General features: G+C 42.9%; 1 protein-coding gene across 1 annotated transcript in view; it reads right to left on the bottom strand.

Annotated features, from left to right (window-relative positions):
* The window catches only part of SLC14A2 (solute carrier family 14 member 2), a 402,581-nt gene extending 386,503 nt beyond the window's left edge, over positions 1-16,078 (bottom strand). The window contains exons 1-2 of the mRNA XM_037033647.1: positions 15,754-16,078; positions 9,285-9,340 (exon numbers count right to left, since the gene is read on the bottom strand). The gene's annotated coding sequence lies outside the window, so the exon portion shown is untranslated. The remainder of the gene's footprint in view (positions 1-9,284; positions 9,341-15,753) is intronic.
* Between the last annotated feature and the right edge of the window lie 4,867 nt (positions 16,079-20,945).

Below are 20,945 nucleotides of genomic sequence, written 5' to 3'. Positions count from 1 at the left end.
TCATTTTCCTGCCTTGAATACAGATGTGAAGCCTGAAGGGGCTTGGCCTTCTTGTGACAAGAAGGTGCTGTGCATGAGAACAAGGGCAAGGAGACAGCCTCCCTCCCACTGAGCTGTTTCTCTGTACCAGCAGAACCCTATTAGGAGATAAAAATTAACTCCTGTTTATTTAAGTCACTGCAGGCCAGTTTTTCTGTTACTTTCAATCAAAAGTATTCCTAGCTGGCATCACCCTCATCAGCCTTCCCTAAGCAACCCATCATGAGAGGCAATGTATACAGTGACTATAAGCTTGGCTTCTGGGACCAACCTTAGTTTTGGATTCCAGGTCTGTCAGTTCTTAACTGTATGACATTGGGTGAGTTACCTTACTTCCAGAGCTTCATTACACTTATCCCAAAAATGGGAATCACAGTGGTATATACCTCACATACATGCTAAAAGACGTAAATGCACATGCAATACTTAAAACACTGGCTGGCAGGTAAGTGTCAAATAACACAGGTTGTCTCTGTAGAGGTGCTACTCTCATCCCCAGCGCCCAGAGCAGACTGGAATTTCTGAACTCCCCCAGTGCCTCAGCAGGGCCACTTGTCCAGCTCTCTGAGCCCCACCCCTGGCTCGGCACTGGGAAGAGAGAATCCAGAGCAGGCCCCTCCCAGACCCCCCACCCCCACCACGTGTCTGGACCAGCTCCTCACGGGCCTCCACTTTAGAGCCAGAGTTGGACTTCACCCTGATGGGCAACCCAGTTGCTGTGTGGCTCCCACAGCTGATTTAGTCCCGCAGGGACTTGTCATACTTTACCCCTCAGTTTCTTTAAAGGAGGAACAGGAACGTGCAGCAGAAAAAGGGAAAGAAGAGAGTTATGAGACTATTTTCCATGCCTGTTTCCCAGTGGCCCAAGAGGCTCTGGCTGTTGCCATGGCAGCGGGCGCCAGGACACCACCGCTGTGGCCGCTTGTTCTCCCTGCACTTCAAGGATGGGAAAAAGAAATCGTTCAAAGAGTCTCCTTCCCCTTGGGACCGAGGGATTATGCTGTAACTTTATTATTACTTTAAATAAATAAATTACTCCCTTGAGGCCAGATGAAAACATGCTCTTATTAAGATTTTTAAAGTAGGAAAGCAATTTGAGAATAAAATCAAAGGTGCCCAAATGGATTGAAGTGGCTCCTCAGAAGCTGACATAACAGCAATTTGTATTTATATTGTGCTTCTCATCAAAGAAGTCTTTCACAAAGGCCGGTTTCCCTAGAGCTACCCCACGGAGCCTCGGGGATCCGCTGGCCTCCAAAGCCCAGCCTCAGGCTCTGACCACGGTGGGTGACCTCCTGTCTCTGGATGTCAGGGCTGGCTTGGTTTGGGAGCTGGGAGGGTGGGAAAGAAAGTGGCTACATAAGGACTTCTAGCGGGAACAGGTCATGGAAGATGAATTGGGATGGCTGAGCCCACTCACACACATGCGCACACACACACACACACGCACGCACAGAGAAACTATTAGAAATAAGAACAGTCTGGGGTTGGGACTGCTCCCGAACTACCCATTAGCAAAAACCAGGATTTCTGACTATGCTTGGTTTTTCCCTGCATTTCCCCCAGACATGCAGGACAGTGATAAAGAACTTTTCCTTTCCTTGTATTCTAGATAGGAGACAAGACGTATGCATATTTCTAGATTGAAAAGCTAAAGCATCTATCGAAGGATCCTCAAATCTTTTGTCTCTCTCCCCGTGTGCTTGCTATAGAGGAGGGGTTAAGTAAGCGTTCTTCAATGAAATGACAGTGCAGGTGAATTGATGAAGGGCAAAGATGGATCAATGAGATGGTAAGGGGAAGTTTCCAGGTAGGAGCAATCACTTTGTGCCTGGGGAAGTGCACAGGATTTCATTCCTTGATCACAAAAGCAATTAAAAAATATAGCTACCATTTATTGAAATGGTAGCTTGGCCCTCTTTTGCTTGGCTCTGCTCCAGAATTTAATATGATTTTAAAAGTACAATCTTCACCTCTATTAGTACCACTCTAGAGAGCAGGAAACTGAGGTTCAGAGAAGTTGTGCCTCATCCGTGGATTTGATAAGGTCAAGGTTGGAGCCCAGCTCTGCCTGGCTCCAAACTCCTGCTTTAACTCACTGCATCCTGCGTCACTCCATCCATGGTCCTGCCTGATCTTTCTGCCATTATGTCCACATCATGCTTATTCCATGGAAATTAGACACCTGAAATATGTCCTCCCTCTTTTGTTTAGCAAACCTCCTGTTTTTCTTTAGAGCCCAACTCAGCCCTCAGATCTTCCAGTGGCCACGCTAGGCCCCTGCACAACCACCTACCAAATACCCTGCCAAGGAAGGGAGAGCAGGGATCCCACGACAATGAACACAGTGGATATTCTGCGGAAAAGCAAGAGGCCCCGTCCCACCCCCGGTAGGGTTGTTCCCTGTCCTGAACATCCGTCCTTTGTGACCTCCCCCACACAGTCATTGTGAGCTCCCTGCAGTCGGACACCAGGGTCCAAGTCTCAGCTCTACAACTTACCACTTGTACGATAATAGGCAGGTCCCCTCTCTCAGTGTCATTTTCTCATTTGGAAAGGTAAGATTAATACTATAGGGCCAATCTCACAGTGCTATTGGAAGGACTCACTAGAATAATGGCTACACAAGCCTTAGCACCACTCGGCATGTAGTCACGTTGGCTGTGGTTAACAGCGATGAGGAGCAGGGTGGCTGAGCAGGGTGACTTCCCTCACATGCCCCTCCTGTGGCCGTAGTCCAGATGGGTTGCCTGAGGCCCTGTGTGAGACTGAGAGGGAAGTAAAGGGTTTTCAGTGACCTCGGCAGAGTGTCATTTGGGAATGCAGGGGATGACAAAGAGGACACCATCTTTCACTCTTCAAGTTCTATAAATGGCTGCTTCCCATGAGTGGGACCAACTTCCTGGGAGGTTAATTCCTAGTGGGTGATGTAAGAAGTGTCAAACAATGGGATAAGGATGGTGTGGAAGATTTAGAAGACATAGTGTGTAGTGGTACATTATCTCTCTGGCTTGAGTGTCTCTCTCTGGGACAAACTGCCCTTTCTCACCTCTGCTCTCCTGTTCACAACCCCCCTCTGGCTGCTGCCCAGCCCCCACTCTCCAGATCCACACTCCCCGTCTCTGTCCACAGTGATCACAACAATTCTTCAGCTCGGTTCAAATGCCCCCAGTTCTGTGAAGCTTTCCTCAGACTGCAGTCCACACGCCCCCTCTCCCTCCTGGACCCTTACACCAGCGCTGCCTGTGTTTCTCACACGTCATTTTCAGTATGGTGACTTTGCACTGATATTCCACTGTGCACATGTAAGCCTTGATGATTAGTCTCCAGTCCTTCATGGACAGGACCTGTGCCAAATACAGATTTTTGCCTTCCAAAACTGAGGTCAGTACTGAGGCCAGATGGAGCTGATAATCAGTTTACATACTTGTTAGACAGAAGGAGAAGTAGCAACCAACTGACCTGGCAGGGCCTTAAAAGTTCATCCAGTGTCAATCCCCTCGTGTGAAGTAAGTAAGTAACTGAGAATGAAAGAGGGGATGTTCCCAGCCCAGAGTCAGTCAATGTCAGAGCCTAGACTCGTGTTTCTCCACTCGGGCTGCGGGAAGCGTTAAGCTTTATAACAGAACCCAAACCAGACTGTGCTTTCCATGTTGTCCCCTCTATCCCGTAGACCTTCATCGTAATGGAAGCTCTGAGCTTTGTTGTTTCATTGGAAAACAGTAAAAAAAAATATATGTTCACTTCTGATGCACCGTGGGCCTTCCAAACCCTCCCGACTTTGAAGGCATGAGCTATTCAGTCTCAATTTCTACATTCCGTTCCACTCTGTGGAAATACCTACAGTCCCCTGAAGCTCTTTGCACATCTTCTCCATGCCTCACTTCACTCGACTAGCCTCCTCCTCCTAGGGTTTACCTTTAAGGTAATGGCCTATGTGTAATTGCCTTAACTGACGCTCCCCACCCTCCCCCCACCCCAGAGAATCTCCTTCTACCTTTCACCTCTTATTACTCACTAGTTTCTCTGACTCGGGGAATCGTGACCACAACTTGTTTTTTTTTGTAGTGAACATGCTTCTAATAAAGCACTTAACTGCCTTTACTTATTGCTTAACAGATCAACAGACCATAAGAAAATTTGTATTTAAACAACTTTTTATTTCAATAAATTTTTATGTACTTATTTAAAGAAATGAATGTATTTAAAAAGCATTGCTATGCCTTCCACAAGAATACAGACAAAATATTAAAATTGTTTACTATATCTACTTTTCAGTGTTCTTTATGTGGACAAAGACAAATTCTCGAGTTTAACTAAAGGATTTTTTTCAACATATAACAAATGACTCCTCTGACTATGCCTCTAAGTACCTTTGTCCTAATTTTCAGAAAATAGAGAGAAACTTATTTGTCTCTGTGTCACTAGCCACTCATCTCAAGGCTCTAAAGGACCCTCTTTTCCACTTTTTCAGAAGCTGTCACTTTCGTTATCTTGTTAACAAATTTACCTTGTTTTAATGCATAATATTTCCAAGTCTTAGCAAAATAACAACTAAAAGCGATTCAGAGTTTAGATGCACTTGAAGATGCCAGATAAAATAAATTAGCAACAAGACTTCTCAGAGCTTTTTAAAATGCTATGTAGCATGAGAACCTACACCAGGGGCCACTGGAAGCGACACTCCCAAATATATGTGACCTCCTGGCAGAAAGGAGCTTTTAAAATTAGTGGCTTGGGGATCCTCAGTCAGGTGTGTCTAGCCACTTCCATGACTTACAGAAGAAACCTTAAGCGAATCAAAGAAACACATTTTTTTTCTTTTAAAAATCCAAGTTACTTGACCTTGTAACTACTATTAATTGTCTTAGAAGAAGGGTTATTTCTGCTGGGACCACAATGCACATTCTTTACAGAAAGGACCATACTTAAAACCTCAAGCCAAATGCTCAAATATATCATAATATAATAAGAATAAAGTCAACAAAAATATGCCAATAAAGTCACCCAGGTATGTATAGATACCCACTGAATGGTAATGAGCATTTTACCTTCATCACAATTGTGAGGTTAACAGGTAAACCAAATGTGGTCTACATATAAAATAAAATGTTATTCAGCCTTCATAAGACACATGCACTTCTGACACACGCCACGACATGGATGAACCTTGAAGACATTATGCTAAGTGAAATAAGTTAGACACAAAAGGACAAATGACGTATAATTTCACCCATAAGAGTTACATGCAGTAGTCAAATTTACAGAAAACAGAACGGTGGGTGTCAGGGGCTTGGGGGACGGCAAGGGGACTGGAGAGTTATTGTGATGAGTGTAGAGTTTCAATTTGGGAAAATAAATAATTTTCAGAGATGGATGGTGGTGATGATGGATGGTGATGATGGATGATGGATGCTGTACATCACACAGCAATGTGAATGTACTTAAAGCCACTGAAATATACGCATAACCTGAAGGTAAACTTCATGTTATGTATATCTTACTGCAATAAAAGAAATGACAACTTGAGATGACCATCTATGGAAATCCCATAGATGAGATGGTGGGACATCAAGAAGATAAGGGAATCTGAGAACCTGGTATCTGAAGACTATATAATCTCTAGTTGGGTTCTCTAGTAGTTGGGTTCTCTGAGAATCAAAGGCCTGGATTTTCTTAGGCTCTGACCAAAGTGGGGAAGTTGGCCGACTAAAGCACTAGACTAGGAGTTCTGGACACCCAGGCTGCTGCTCTGCCCCTCTACACCCCAGCTGACTAGGAGAGATCTCACAGAAGTCTGGGTCCACACGGTGTGCGCATTGCATGTCGGGGTCATTGCATGTCGGGGTCTTACACTCCCTTAGCTTCTCTGTGGATGCATAGAGGTGCTGGCCCCTGAGACACCAGGGTAGATGGGAAGGGCACAAATGCAAGGTCCTTTCCCGCAGATATTCTGTTTGATGAGTACGTGCGTGTACCTCCATGGTGTGAGCAACAGCATAACATCCACAACACCACAACCACCACCACAAAACAGGTGACGTGACATTAGCCACGTGGAAGAGTCTAGTACAAAGTGTTCAGGAACCAGACTGGATCAGCCTCCTTCTGGTGGTCAGCAGGGAGAGCGGCCTATACAGGGCAGCCCACCTTACCAGGGGGCAGCCAGGGAACAACATGCATTCAACCATCTTGGGGAGGGACCGAGAGATGCTTCTGGAGAAAAACAATCCCTGATTGAGCATTTATACTTCAAATTCACTAAATGTTGGCCAAATTAGACTAAATTACACTGAAGAAACAATTCTTAGATGAAAAAGATTGAATTGCCTTTAACTGGAAAATTTAAATTGGTAGGACTGAGAACAGGTATAGAAAAGAAATGTACCCTTTTATTTTTATTTTTGGACCTATTTAACTTAACATATGCAAATGTTCATCACTTTTCACCTGTGTAACACAACAAGAGGGTGTAATCTCATAGAGATCGAGGCAGGCTTTGTGACGTGTGTATAGTAGGTGCCCTGAAACAGATGCTACAAGAAGAACGGAGAGAAGGAAAATGTGAATTTCATGTCTTCTTAGCCTGTCGTTCCATCTGAGCCAAAATAAATTATGAAACAGAGAGACTTAAAGAAAATAACATAGAAGAAATCACAGAGAGAGAGAGAGAGTTCCAGAAAAAGGACTGGTATTAGGAAAGTCACAGGGCTTTGTCTGTGGAATATTGATACTGCTGGCCACAGACAGTCTTCCTGCCAACCTTTCTGTCAATAAGCTGAGGTAAATATCTATCTGACCAGAAAAGTCCTGCGAAAGTAATAAGCAAAGTTTTCAATCTTCAAAAATGTTTGAACATCTCTCCCTTATAGTGGAAAAGCTTGAAACTTCTCATAAATGGATATTTCCCTTGGGGAGTGAACATCCTCTCCAGGGTCAAACCGGCATTCTCCTGGAGACTTAGCGAGGCAACTTCTAAAAGAAAGTCACTTTTTCTCCCCTAGTCTCTTACTTTTAAATCTGCTTTGCTTTGAGAAGTCATTGAATACACTTTTTTTTCCCCTGATTCCAACGGGGGAAGAGGGGAGACATTTTAGACAAAGCCAAAGGTGATCTGAAGGGCCGTCACGAAGGCCAGGAAAGCGCTAATAAGAAAGTTAATGCACTGCCTGGCTCTCCTTGGTGTGTATGACGAGGCACGCATGGCTATTAACAATAGAACTCTGTGCAAAAAACACTGCGGAAAGCAGGTGAATATTGATTTGCTGCCTTAAGCTAATAAATTATGAAGACAATTGTACTTTAAACATATAGGCATTACTTTTTAAAAAAATCTGGCACAATGGTATTCAGAAACTCTATATGCAGTATCCCATAAAAATATCCTTCTCATCTTTTAAGAGGCCACTTACATAAACCCTTCCCTGACCAGTCCGCCCCTCACCATCACTCCCTGCTCTGAGCTCCAGGAGCATTTATTGCCTGCAGCACTCAGTATAAGCTGTTAGGTATCGTTAAAAACAAACAAACAAACAAACAAACAAACAGAGTCCAATAGATAATAAAATCTCCAGGGTAGGGATCACATTCAATTCCTTTTATTACCCCCAGTACCTAGCCTGGAGCCTGATCCACAGCCCGTAAGTGTTCAATAAATGTTTGTTGTTAATGATGATATGTTGTCAACACATCTGAAACATAATCTGGATGAATACAATACGGGAAAAGTGCAAATCATCATCTAACGAACGTGGAGGCCAAGAAATCAATACAAGAGAGCTGTCTGAGCCCCAAGGGAGAGACAAAGTAATGCCCTTCTCCCCACCCCAACATCCAGCATGGTGATGGATTATGCTACATAAAATTATCGATAAAGAGCAATGTAGTCACACTGATTTCTAAACAGTAGCAAGAAATATTAGACACAAAATGTAACACTACAGCCCAGGCAACAGCGCCAAGAAGCCATTCGGAGGAACAGACAGATTAAGGGGATGAAGAACCTCTTTGCAAACAAGTAACTTCGAGCATAATAAAAACACGGTGCTTTCATTTCCGCCTTCTCTATCTCCCCAGCCCAGATACCGAGATGCTGATTTCTTGCAAGATAGGTCGCATGAACGTCACTTGTCCCTTAAACAAAGGAGCAGGAAGGCAAACTGGGGCATTCAACCTTTGCCAAAACAAACCCAACCCTTTCAAGTGAGTTATGTTCTCACGATGTGAATCGGGCCGAGTAAATTCATACAACTTTCATTTACATACACAAAGAGAATAGAACAATCTACTTACCTCTGTCTGAATTCCCGTCTTCTTCCATAACATTCGGTTTCTTAACTTCGTGGTCGAAAATCTGGGCCGAATCCATTCTGGCAGTGAACCTCCCCTTGCCCTTCTCTGCCACATTGTGCACCCCTTCTACACTTTGACCTTTGCTCCTGGAGGTGGGGACCTCTGAGACAGAAGGCTCCACCACATTATTGAATGTATAGGTAACATACTCAGCACTGGCACTGGTCTAACTGATATGCAGTGGGGATACAAAATCAATCAAACCCACCCAGAAGTCCCTGGGCCCTGGGCTGAGAACTCAGGCAAGGGGAGGACCCAGGGAGGCCCACAGACGGACATTCCTGCCCCTGCCCCCAACTTATACAGGCTTGGTTGTCCCAGGGACGACCAGAATCTATGATGAATTTAACTGATCTCTTCAGGGGAATACTGATAGTGATTCCATAGTATTGACTAGTTCTTTGGCCTAATTAAACAACCAACAAGATTTGAACTTCAGCATTTATTCTTTATTTCCTCCACTGCCATGTTTTGCAGCCACCTTTAAAATTTTGAATGGATTACAGAAATTGCGAAGTGAATTGGCCACATAGACACGGCTCTAATGTCTTTTTTCCTCTACTGCTATTAGTCTTTTTTTTTCTTTTTGGTACATCAAACCCACTAGCTAAAGGAACTGAGGATTGGATTCCATGGGTTAATCAGTGTATGGCAGTTTCTACAACCAACATGGTTTTCTTCAAAGACGAAGGGAGACCAAACCATCTCATCTCTTTGAGACAATTCGCATGGAGCATCGTTTGTGAGCCAAAGTTCTCATCGAACTAAAGAAAGAATTATACATACATAAAGTACCCCTAAATTTGGTGAATGCAGGAAGCTTTCATTGTATAACATAGAGTTTTCCTTCTAGATTCTGAAGACATGGACTTAGAAATGAGTCATGTACTCACAGTTGTTCAACTCCTGTTGGCCCCGTGGACTGAGGTGCTCCAAGCCTTTTCTTTGCCTGTAGGTAGAGGTGGCAATATTTTAATGAGAGGCACCCATGTCCAGAAACACCCACAAGGAAAACTGGAGAGAGCCTAAATAGAAATAGAAAGGAGCTCACTTAGCCCTGTTGTTTCCTAGGATGATGGAAGCAGCCTGTGAAATGGGGAGGAGTTGGGGCAATGGCTGGAGGCAGCACAGGGAAGCACCATGGGGCAGGAATGGGATTCTCCACTAGATGGCACTGGGACACATCTGCGGCGCCCATTGGGACTGCTACCAAGGCAGAGCAGAGGGACAGGATAAGCTTCCACACTTGCCTGTAAGCAAGGCCCTAGATAGAGTGCCTGTAGGGTTAAAGATAGTATATGTAGGTATTTCATACGGCCTTAGGTTTAATCCTACATTGAAGGTCTTCCTGGGGTGGCACATGTGTATGTTCTTATGAGTGTGACACGTATGTGGGTGTGAATGTGCATGTGTGTGAATACCCATATACACATGCATAGACATATGTGTGTACACAAATATACACACCTATGTATTGGGTTATAGGCATAGGTATGGACTGGGGGACATTATTACAATAAATGGAAATCATGTTGGAGGAAGGGGACTAGCTTCTTTTGGATGTGTTCCGTGTGCCAGGCCTTTTCATGTACTTTCTAATTCGCCCTTCACATTAGCCATGAAGGTGGCTATTATCACCCCCATGAATCCCATACATCACATTTCATTTTGCAAACACCTGTCAATAACCATGGGCACTAGAATTCCTCAAAACCCATTTTGAGAAATGCATCTCAAAGCAATTCAGAAAGAGTTCTGGAACACTTCTTATCAATACTAGTAGCATAAATAATCATGATAATAATGTCCTCTTATTGGGATTTGTATGTTCACACTATTTCACCTAAGAATATTTTCATATCATTGTACCAGTCTTTCCAAACCCCAGCATCTCCTGTCTGATGGATTCTCCATGTCCCTACATTCTCCTTCCCTAGATGGACTTGTCCTACACCTCCCGGCCCCTCCGTCACTCACCACGATGCGCCCATGTTCTCACTATGAAATCCAGCTTCTCCGTCTGCTGTTTTGATCTTTCTTTCTCTCCTGTTTTCCCACCACTACTCTCCAAGGCAAACCCTTGGGTGTAAGCACCTGGCCCACTCTCTGGCCCCTAACCAGAGTGCACGCTCGCTCCCCTTCCCACCGTGTGTGCTGCCCCACTGTTCTGCATGAGCAGTGCAGGTGGAGCAGAGTGCAGGCCCCTTGAGAGCAGAGGCTGTCCCGCCATCAGGACTCCCCCCACAGCACCTGGCCCAGGCCTTCTGCCAGGACGTTGTAACAACCCCAGTCATCTGCCCGCACTGCTTTCAGCCCCCATTTCCAGTCCCTCAAAAATGAGTGTCCACAAGCAGAGCCTCGTGTTATGGCCTGACACTCAGCAACTCAGGCGGGGGTGTTATTTTTAATTTTAACTATGGGTGGCAAAGCTTTGTCATATAAAAGTTAGAAATACTAACAAGAATCGCATTTGTTGGGGGAGTAACACATATTTTACTTCTGCCTTCAAAAGTACACATATTGAAATTCTAGGCCTCCAAGGCCAAGTTTTGCATTGTTTGTAAGAGTAGCTTTAGGTGTTCATGGGCTTGTGGCAAGTGTCTACTCTGTCCCCCAGGTAGTTGCATCTCAACCTTCTAGAAGTAACCATTTGAGGAGGCAGCAGTGGATACGAAGGCAGAGGGGCTGAGGTAGCTGGACAGTCTCCAGTCACAAGGTCTAGCTTTGGGTCCTGGCTTTATGGCTGACTCCTGAGTGGCCTTGGCAACAGCCACTGAACCTCCTTGGGCTGCAGTTGCCTTGGCTGTAAAATAGCAAGTCTAATATTTAAACTCCCAGGGTTATTGTGGGAATTAACTGTGGTAATTGCTGTAAAATGCCTTGTAAATTATAAGGGGCTTTGCAAATGTTAGTCATTATTAAGAAAACATGGACATCTCCAGGTTTTTTTGGTTTGTTTGTTTGTTTGTTTGCTTGCTTGTTCTGGGCAGTAATAGGTGTTTACACCTGCCCTAGAATAACTTCTGTTATGAAGTGTGTGATTTTTCTTGTGTTTGTATAATTGCTCCCTGCCCTGGTTCTGGGTTCATATTTAGAATTACCAGAGTCATCATTTTAACAAAAAATTCTTTTCTTAATTGTTTGAAGACTGCTGTTCATGCTGTTGTTAGTAACCCAATTAAGTATAACCCAACATCTAAGTTTTCTATTTTAGATGTTGACTCCAACCTTGAACTTGAAACTACATGCACACACACCATCAGATTTCCTTTTCTCCCTCTTTCTCTCCCTCTCTCCCTTCCTTTCTTTCTTCTTTTCTCCCTCCCTCCTTTCCTTCCTACCTACCTACCTTCCTCTTTCCTCCTTGATGCCTCCCTCTCTTCCTCTCCTTCCTCCCTTTCCGCCAATGAAAGTCTAGAAACATTTATACCAGTAAACACCACTGAATATTTGACAAGAGTGACTATTTATAATTCTATCCTGCCCGAGTCTTCTTAAAACACTTGTAAAGGCCTCGTATTTTTTTCTCCAGAGCGTATAGCAGGTACATGTACCTGATTGTGTGTTATTTACCAGTTAGATCCCAGCATGGGTTATAACATTAATACATAATCTACTATGCAGGAGACCTGATTCTCAGAGAACATTCCCCAGGCATTCCCCAGCCTATAGGGGCAATGCATCTTCTATGATATGATGGGCAGTACTGATTCACTGGACCAGAATGCTCTTGGAGTCCACTTAATGACCCTTATTTCCACAATGGACTAAAAAGCCAAGAGACCCTAGTTTCCTGCCTATTCACAGTTCACAGATTATTGATCTCATAATGAGTCAAGTCTTCCTCCTCTGGGTGTCCTTTGCTCAATGTATGTATAACCTTCCCGGAGCCTCAAAACTACCCGAACCAGCACCAGCCCAGCAGCGGCTTACGGTGCTCAATTGCTCAGATTATGCTTGTCTTGAAAGTGTGATATTTCAGCCTTCCTTAAAACACACAAGGTCAGGGAAAGTGACATCCCCTAGGACATAATAAGTGAATTGCCATAGAGACACAAGTACAAATAAGAAAGGCCTATAAAAATATATACATATAGAATCATAGAACTTTTAAGCTGGAGTGAAATGCAGTAACATTGTTTACAACCTAGTGTATGTTAAGGCTAGTCTTGGTGGATTAAAGATAAGAATCTTTTGTAAACTCTGTGTGTGTGTGTGCACGCACATGCTGATTTTCCTGGAGGGTCATCGTTGGAGCCTGCTTAGTCCAATGCCCTCATGTCCCACAGCCTCTCAGGAAACCGTTCTCCAGTGGCTACCTTAAGCTATGCAAGAGCCACATGGAACATTTTGGGGGGATGATCAGAACTTGATCCTATCTCCATCTGGTCTAATTATCTCCTGAATGTCAATATAAAGATCAATTCTGTCTTGAGTGACTTCTCTCTCACATGTGCAGAAGAAACAACACACTTGGTTCCTCTATTTCTGTGGCATTCCTGTCCCCACCAGCCTCTCTTAGTCATTTTTGCACCTCACACTCTAATAGACCCTTCTGCTTCAAGCAGAACTCCAAGTCGGAACTCATGAACTGAACCATTCCCCTTCTTCTTGCCCTCTTCTCCCCATGAAGTACCCCTTCTCTTTCCATGCCCACGTCTTCTTGCACTAGAGTGGAGGGTTTCTGCAGCAGATTCCCTTGGGATCTTGGGGATTCACCTATGTGAAGTGTTCACTCTATGTTTGTTGACTAAAAGAATGAATGGATTTCAGAATGAGAATCTATTCTAGAAGACCTCATTCTCAGATGTGTTCCATGTTCTATTGGATCTTTGCATTTTTAAGATGTGAAAGGTTGAAAAGATCTGTAAACTCAGAATTGGTTTTCTAGTGATAGGATTTATTGGTTTTCTAGTGATAGGATTTTGATTTCAATGCAAGCAGTGAAGTCTTGAGCTTTAAGTCTTTGAATTGCACCTACTTGATCTATTTTCCATCAAGGGCTCATAAGCACCACAAAGATAATGATCTCTTCTTTACTTCTGTGTTCAGCCCTCCTGTATCACTCTGTGCAGCAAATTTCCCCCCATTCTCATATAATTTAGAGTTGACTGTAATAAAATGTTTTGCAATTTAATGCACAAAGTCATTAAAGATCCTCTGTCAAGTCATTGATAGAAGAACATTCTAGCTTGTCCTTCACATTCACCGACTCAAAGTTTATGCAAGCTATATTTTTGCACACCGTACCTAAACCACTGATTTTAGGGTATCATCCATCAATGATGAAAGGTAATGCTGATCTCTGGCCCTCTGGGCTGCCTGACAGCTGGTGCTGCAGGGGAGGGTCCCGGTCCCCACTCCTGCTGTGATGCTGTGATGCTATGATGTTGCAATGCTGCTAGGCTGGGATGCGGGAGGAAAAGATCTTGAGACACAGTGGTCCTTATGCTCAGCACCAAGTGGCAGCCCTCTATTCTCAGTGGTTCCACAACACAGTGAGGGCCATATGTGCCTCAATACCTACATCTCCATTGCGGATATTCTAAACAAAACTCAGAGAGCTGCTACCAAAGAGAGAAATCTCCCCGTTCAGCAAAATATTCCCTATTTCCCATTTCTCCTCACCTCATTCTCTTTTCATGAAAAATTTGTAGAGATAAAATATATGGCAAAGGAGACTTTTGGCAAGCAACCTGGCAGGTACCTAACCTAGAAAGGGTTTTTAAAAACTTCAACTAGAGGTTTAAAAATTAGAAGTTGCTTTTACTTGGTACAAATATATCCATTGAATTTGGTTCACTGATATAAAATCACGGCTACATGTCCAATAAGAATTTCCTCAACATCAGCCAGTTAACCTGAATACAAAGCAATGATTTGTTAACTAGCTTTCTTTTTTTGCTAATTCCAGTTACCACCATTCAGCCTTTTAGCCATGATATGGTTACATTATCCACTTTACTCTCGAGAGTGTTATTGATAAGACAAAATGAGACTACATGCTGATCCTCACTGCCTTTAAATCTACCCTTACCAAGGATCTAACACACCACAATACAAGTTTCTCGAAGGTCATCAAATCCCAGTTCTTCATCAGACCCGTTAGAAAGCTGCACAGTCAACAAGGAGTCATACCCGTCAGCTCTCCAATCACAGAGTGGTGAAGTAGCACAAGCTATTGGGTAGACCAGAAGGCTTTTGTTTTACAGCCATTCAGTGAGCCCAAACAGTTGGAACAGATTCTGGAGCATCCTCCCCTGTGCACCAATAGAGCTGTAAATATGCCCTCTTGTTCTATTGACAGGAGCCTCGAGAGGCTGATACTCGTCTGTCTCAAACACACTTGTTCAAACTCTTGGGGGATTCCCTTTAGCTTTTTCTTACCACTCTGAAATAATATGCAGATAATTAGGTGACAGCATGCCCTTTATTTGAACATTATTAAATATACAACAACAATCATGTATCACATATCCTATGTGCATCTAAGCCCCTTCAGGATAATGCAAAGTCTCAGTTCCAACAAAAAAGTTATTAACCCACTCTTCAAATCCTGCAAAACCAACTCACAGATCGTGGCACTAAACATGTGCTCTGGCATCTACACAGCCTGGCTAGAGAATTCATGCACTATTGTGTTTGACACACTCCTTCTCGCGGGTGAAACACTGGGAGAAGTTGCCTAATGTATTAGGCTGGTGCAGCAAAGCTGAGCAATTACATCATCTTGTATAAGGCTACATTTTCTGATGATATTTTTATTTAAGATTTTATTTACTTATTTTTAGAGAGAGGGGAAGGGAGGGAGAAAGAGAGAAACATCCATGTGTGGTTGCCTCTCCATGTGGCCCCCACTGGGGACCTAGCATGCAACTCAGGCATGTGCCCTGACTGGGAATCTAACCAGCGACCCTTTGGTTCGTAGCCCACGCTCAATCCACTGAGCTATGCCAGCCAGGGCTCTGATGATCTTTTTAACACTGTAATCTAAACTGGGGTTGAAGTCGAGGTGTGAAGAGTAAACTAATTGAAAGATGTTCTTTGTGAAATAACAGCTATATCATTCTATGCCATCAAAAATGGGATTCCATCTTCAAAAATCTTTCAAATCATTTACATTATTGGCTACAAGTATCAAGTGTTTTAATACTAGGAAAATGATTCTCTCTCTGTGTCTCTATCTATCTATACACACACATACACACACACATACACACAATGTTGCATTTTAACTTTGGTTGGGGAGAAAGAAAGAAAAAATAAGCTTAGAAGTTGATAATTTCCCCCATGAACCAGTAGAAAAGAATTTCCAAATGTTAACAGAAGTGGGCAAAGTCAGAAAAAAAAGGTATGACTTACCCCACAGTTCCTCTTGAGCCTTGAAATGACAGTTTGGGGAAGAGTAGCCAATGTTGCCAAAGAGACAACTTTGAATAAGAATTTGGGATCCTTCTCAGTTGATCAAGGCAAGGAAGGCAGCCAACACAGAGGACACGTTGATGTCCAGGTATTTGCTATCCTGGCTCACAGGGTCCTTCCTCACTTGTTTTTGGTGACCCACACCCACAATGTGGGTCTGTCATTCTAGGAGATTTGTTTCTGAAGTCCCTCCCCTTGGACTGCTCTCATTAGCATCCTGTTCACCTTCAGTGGTTAAGTGATATGTGAGCACCAGGGTGTTTTCCCATTGGAGAATTTGCGCCCTGTTAACTATCCAGACAACCCATCTCTGGGGCCCCATCAAAAAAACATTGGAAGATCATTCTTCCTGGGGTCACTCTGTTCTGCTTGGCCTCCCCTTTCCTGCATTGCTCCTTCCTTATTTTTCCTTTACACGTACTGAGAGGTTAAAGTTTTACAAACCTTATATTCACAAGACATTTTTTTGTCTTTGAGCTGATGAGAGATTAGAAGGGCTCATACACCTGGCCTTCCCAGGATGGAAAACTCCATTTGAGAAATGAATTGGCTGTGCTAAATGTTGGTACATGAGCACACTTTACCATGAAATTCAGGTGGGAAGGCAGGTTGAGAGAAAAGATCAAGAGAAACTTTCCCATAGGATCTGGTCCCTTTCTATTTGAAAGAGGACCAGACCAAAGTCAAGTTCCATTACTGTGATTATTGCTGAACTGAAGGAACTTAAAGCTCAGGCACTGAGCATCCCAGTTTCCATCAGCTTCATGTCATTCTCCTCTCCATAGTCATTATCACAAAAAGAAACAAAAATAATCTTTCATTCCCCAACATTGAGTACAATGATTTGCACATATTTGCCTTAAGTATAGGGTAAAAACTAAACTTTACTTGTATTCACTGGTTCTTTTGACTATCACACAATTATTCCCTAGATGGCCCTGAAAACCTTAGATTTTATTCTGAAAACCTTACATTAGCTATGAGTTTCTCCTAAGCAGCAGTCCCCCACTTTTTGGCACCAGAGATAGTTTCATGGCAGATAATCTTCTCCAGGATGGGGTGGTAGTTTTCCTGTCCTGGAGTAGGCGGGATGGGTTCAGGATGATTCAAGCATATTACCTTCAGGCTCACATCCTGCTGTACCGCCTGGTTCTTAACAGGTACCGGTTTGTGGCTCAGAGGTTGGGGACCCCTGTCCTAAGGATCAGCTCCCTTTAAGCCTCAATGTCCATCCCTTGCTTTTGGAAATCAAAGTGTTTTGTTTCCAAAGGCCCAGCATGCTGTCCTTTGGGCTTTTGCTATATCTATAGCAATCACTCTGTTGGGGAACCTTACAAATAAAATTAGGCTTTGAGGTCTGGGCACATATAAAAAGATGCATGGCAACAACAAACATTTTACTCTCTTTGTTTAAACCATCAACCCTAGCTTATTAATAACTATTGTCCTTGGTTCTGACTAAAGAAGAAGGATTCTATTTCTTGAAATTTAGTATATTTCCAGGTTAATTTAGTCTTGCATTAAAGACATTTATTAGACCCATGTTTAGAAGACTTATATGGTCTCGACTGGCAATTGAAGGTAAAGTTCTCTGTTACCTCTGCAGAATTTCCTAATTTTCTCAAGGAGTTTTACATCTCCATTTGAGAAGTCATCCCTTCCAAAGAAATCTGATGGCTCTATGGACCTTCGGCCTACTCTCAGCATTCCTGTGAACAAGAACGAAATATTTTACAAGCGGAAATGCATAAAGAAAATAATGTCTGGTTGTCAGTGGACTCTATGCAACATTTTGCTTCCTCTTAGTCAATAATCTCTTTGCTAAAAGCGATCAGGGCTCCTTGGAGAAATAGCTGGTTCTGGGACTGAGACAGGAAATGCCCAAGGTAAACCTGGAGAACCTTGTGGCACCAAAAAAGTAAGAAAGTGTTTAAATACAGACACAGCAGGAATGTCAAAGAAACACAGGGGGCAACAGCCAACGCTGGAACAATTTGGAGGACAAAATAAATAAAGTAGTAAAAGAAAACAAATACCTATGAGTCTGTAGGGCAGAAAAAAAACCTCCCTTCTGTTCTCTTAGGTCCTGCAGAGAGGGCTAAGAATTCAGCTGACCTAAGGCAGATGAGCTAGAGAAAAGCACACGACTGTCATTTAATATTGTTCCATGTACCTGAGAGCCTTCAGAAGGGAAATGAAGGCCCAAAGATGGCGGGCCCTAAAGCTTAGATACCTTTTTGAACAAAGAGTGATAAACTGTGGAGACGTGACAAGACAAAGAGGTTTACGTTCGTTCGAGGCAGTGACTAGGAAATAGCTGGGGGGGGAGCAGGGGCAATTTGGTAGGTTTGTTTACGCAGGTCCAGGTCGGAGCTCAGTTTTACTCTCTGGTAATGAGACTGTTCTTCTCATCCTCTCAACAAAGATACTGAGTGGGCACATCTGTTATGGGAAAGTTTAGGACCCAGTTTTAGGTAGAAGAAGGTGAGGTCAGAGAGCGCTCTCTGCATCTGCTCTTTCTCTATCTAGTGCCTTCAGCTCAAGGTAATCAATATGCCACAGAAGCATATTCTGAGGTGGATTTTCAGAATCTCTTCAAATGCATATGGATACAAGTAAATAAGTAAGTCCGTAGAATGGACAAATCCCCCAAGCAGAAGAATTTCAAGTAACTTATGGAGATAATCGGCCCTGGAGAAGGTCGAGCGTAACTCCCCACTGCGAGTGTGGGCTGCTCACAGCGACTCCCTCCCCTGGAGGCTGCAGACAGCACTGGCCAAGGAAAGAGTAACTTTCCAGCTACTTTGGCCTTGTAAACATTACCTCAAACATAAAAAATGATCTCCGAGTAGCATGTAACCTTGATAGGAAATAATGAGAATGGCACGTTACCCCTGTGACCTTCCTTAAAACAGCCACAGTTCCAATCTAATCATGAGGAAAACAAGAGACAAATCTCATTCTACTGAATACCGGCCAGGAGCCCTCAACATCATCGAGGTCATATGAAAATGGACAATCTGGCTTTCTGTCATAGGCAAGAGGAGCTTAAGAAATATGCTGAATAAATGTAATGTGGTGTCCTGGATGGGACCCTAGAAGAGAAAAAGGTAAGCACTAAGGTATCTGAATAAAAGTATAAAGATGTATTAATATTGGGTCATTAACTATGATAAAAAGTAGCAGATGTTAACAGGAGGGGAAGATGGGTATAGGGTAAGCGGGAACTCCGTCTTTGCAATTATACTATAAATGTAAACTTTTCCATAAATCTAACATTTAGAAAAAAGTCTATTTCTTACAAAAAGAAACACTTACTATATTTCAGGCAAAACCTAGGTGTGTGGACACATTGGCATTCAAGAAATGTTTATGAAATGCATGAAAATGAAATTTGTTCTTTGGTCTCTGTGAGTTGACCTTCATACATTACCTTCTATCCAAGAGGTTCTTTTCTTATTTAATATAAAAATGACTTTGAGGGTAGAAATGGTATATGCAAAGAACAAACTCTGCCATGGAAGAAAGTCAGAAGTAATTTCTTAGAGATGAAAATAAATATTGACATCACTTGTAATCTCCATAACAATAGAACTTTAAAAATGCTAATGCTAATAAGAGACTAAGCCTTTTATTTTCAAAATACTTTCATATTTATTTGTAATGTCAATTCTTGCAATTCTCAATACTAAATTGAAGAAGGCCAGATAGATATTATCTTCTCCATTTGGAACATCAAATATCTGGAGTTAAAGAGACAATGCCCAGTGTGCGTAAGGTCGAGAAGTGCTTCGTGACCCACATACAGGCACACTTCATTTTAGTGTTCTTTACTTCACTCTGCAGATACTATAGTTTTTATGAATTGAAACTTTGTAGCAATCCTGAGTTGGGCAAACCTATTGGTGCCATATTTCCAACCAGCTTAGATAATGGTTAGTATTTTTTAGCAATAAAATATTTTCTAATTAAAGTACATACATTGCTTTTTTTTTTGAAATATTCTATTGAATATTGTGACTACAATATTGTGTAAACACAATCTTTACATGTACCAAGAAATCAAAAAATGTGTGTGACTTATCACCATATTCACTTTATTGCAATGGTCTGGAAGAAAACCTGCAATATAGCTGAGGTGTGCCTATATTGATGATAATTAGGTTGTGGCTTGGGAAGGCTGTCTCACTTTTCTGGGGTTTAGTTTCCCTGTCTGAAAAATTAAGGGTACTTTCATGGTAAAGGGAAATTTAGGTATAATATACCCTCCCACTCTAAACACATGAAATAAAGTAAAATAAATTTATTTACTTAAAATAAATACAGAACTGCCCTAAATATTACCCCCAGATGCAAGGACCTAAAAGGAATGGAAATTTCAGGCACAGGCAGAGGCCGAAGCGCCAGGGTCACTGAGAGGACGAGACTTACTGTGTATGGATGATCCAGCTGGGGCCCTCAAATGGGAGGGTGTGAGCTCCAAACCGGGCTCGCACTGTACTTCACAAAGACTGGGACATCCTCTCTTATCTGCTCCGGTGTCTTCTAGAAACATAGTCCTTTCTTAAAGCCTAAGGCCTGAGTCAAGATTCTCGCCTGGTCCCAGTTTCTGGGCCATTGCAGGCACAGACACTGAGGAGCTGAGCTGCTAATTTAAGGGTCCACGGGCGGAAGCAATCACAAACTGCCCTTCTAGCCCTGGCCTGAGTGGCTCATTTGCTTGGGCATTGTCCAGCAAAGCAAAGGGCTGTGGGTTTGAGTCCCAGTCAAGGCACATGCCTGGGTTGTGGGTTCAGTCCCAGTTCGGGGAGTGTACAAAAAGGCAACCAAGTGATGATCCTCTCTCATACTGACGTTTCTCTCCCTCTCTTTCTCCCTTCCTCTCCCTTCTCTAAGATAGATAATAGATAGGTAGATAGATAAAATTGCTTCCTGTGAAAGGGGCATAGTAGGGCCACTCCCCAGAGATGAGTGAAATCTAAGAAGTGGGAAAATTCTCATTCAAGAAATATAAATAAAAGAAAAGTCTGGATAGATTTTTTTTAAACATTGGTATCTTTGAAACCATCAAAGTAATGAAGGAGGGGAATGGGAAATTTGACAGTGGACTGAATTTAGGCTAACACAACCAA

The sequence above is a fragment of the Sturnira hondurensis genome, unplaced genomic scaffold, assembly GCF_014824575.4.
Source record: "Sturnira hondurensis isolate 20B ecotype Veracruz unplaced genomic scaffold, ASM1482457v3 Scaffold0001872, whole genome shotgun sequence".
NCBI classification, from domain to species: domain Eukaryota; kingdom Metazoa; phylum Chordata; class Mammalia; order Chiroptera; family Phyllostomidae; genus Sturnira; species Sturnira hondurensis.
The sequence above is the reverse complement of the archived record's forward strand: the minus strand, read 5'-3'. Positions and strand labels throughout refer to the sequence as shown.